This window comes from Panthera leo, chromosome B4 (assembly GCF_018350215.1).
Source record: "Panthera leo isolate Ple1 chromosome B4, P.leo_Ple1_pat1.1, whole genome shotgun sequence".
Classification (NCBI taxonomy): Eukaryota; Metazoa; Chordata; class Mammalia; order Carnivora; family Felidae; genus Panthera; species Panthera leo.
In genome coordinates, this window is record NC_056685.1 from 52,081,577 (window position 1) to 52,083,270 (window position 1,694).

Below are 1,694 nucleotides of genomic sequence, written 5' to 3' on the forward strand. Positions count from 1 at the left end.
AGCACAGAGCCTGACACGGGGCTCGAACTCATGAACTGCGAGATCATGACCTGAGCCAAAGTCGGGTGCTTAACTGACTGAGCCACTCAGGCACCCCTCTCATTATCCATTTTTAAGAGATGCAAACAAGAGGGCACCTGGGGCTCAATCGGTAGAGCATAACTCTTGATCTCGGGGTTGTGAATTTGAGTCCCACCTTGGGCATAGAGCTTACTTAAAAAAAAAAAAAAAAAAGAATCATTTCTTGGCCTTTTGGCTAATATCAAGCATAGTATCTGTTCGTATCAGTTTGATATCTGAGATGTCATCTATCCGAGAACAGTATACTAAGTGGATTTTTGGAGCAGGGGGATGGAATAGGAGCTTGCTCCGTCCCCTCCGGGCATCGACCTGGTATCGCAGTACCTCTGGGAATGGTGCACTCCCCCGGGGAGCTTAAAAAAAAAAAACATTCAATAATTAACTAAATCAATTAAATAGAATTTTTTATTAAAAATTAGCTAATTAAAAATGTATTAAAGTTTTTTAAAAAAAATTTTTAATGTTTATTCATTTTTGAGAGACAGTGAGCAGGGGAAAGGCAGAGAGAGAGGGAGACACAGAATCTGAAGCAGGCTCCAGGTTCTGAGCTGTCACCAAAGAGCCCTACGTGGGGCTTAAACTCCCCAACCATGAGATCATAACCTGAGCTGAAGTCAGACCCTCAACTGACTGAGCCGCCCAGGTGCCACCCAAGATTTTTTTTTTTTTTTTTAAGATTCTTTTTAAGTAATCTCTGTGCCCAACACAGGGCTCAAACTCACAACCCTGAGATCAAGAGTCGCATGCTATACGCACTGAGCCAGCCAGAAGCCCCAAAAGCTTTTTTCTTTTTTTTTTAAGTAGGAAATGTTACATCGTTTCTTTTTCTCCTTGAACTTACATTTCCATTGTACTTTCCTGAACATACTTGATCACAACAAATTACGATACGTTAAATGTAATTCTAATTCCATCCATTTCTGTGAGATCTCGTTACTCAGCCATTGTGGCCATTCACTTTTCACCACGCTAGAGGATTTACACCCTGAAGGGTAAAGGTAAGATTCAGAGAAGTAAGGTTTTCATGTGTAAGGGAGAAAGTAGCTAATGCTCTGGAAAGGAGTGCCTTGATCTCAGGAGGCTGAGGGGTGATATGTTTGAGGCAGGAGTTTATGTGGAAAGGAACGTTCTGGGTACCAAGTCCATTGAAAGCATCCTTGCCCACATACCTTCGAAATGTTTCGAAGAATGCATTCCTAGACGATCTGGCCATTAAAATATGTGTTAAGTGTATTCATTCATGCATATGTGGTCACTTTAACCACATAAAGGCTTTATATAGATTTAGCACATGGCAGAGAAACTCACTATTCAACAATTTTGAACAACTATGTATGTATGAGGAATAAGCTGACTTAATGCAGAAACAAATTTTCTGTTATGCTAAAGTAATTTGGAAAGTTTTCCCAGAAGTCTTCCAGAAAAATGGATCACATCCTTCATCCATAAGTTGAAAATAAATCTTTGCAGTATATGGTTGGTGTTGTAAAAACAGAAACTTTAATTTTTTTAATTTAACTTTTACATTTAACATTAATTTTTTATTTTAAAATAGAAATGAAAAAGCAACCTAAAACATAAGGTGAAAGACTGGGGCAGAGGTGTGAGGGAAT

At 39.1% G+C, this 1,694-nt stretch overlaps 1 non-coding gene across 1 annotated transcript; it reads left to right on the forward strand.

Annotated features, from left to right (window-relative positions):
* The first annotated feature begins 236 nt into the window (after positions 1-236).
* On the forward strand, positions 237-427 carry LOC122225761. Its single transcript, XR_006205362.1, has one exon. It is a non-coding gene; the product is annotated as a U2 spliceosomal RNA (small nuclear RNA).
* Positions 428-1,694: the final 1,267 nt, after the last annotated feature.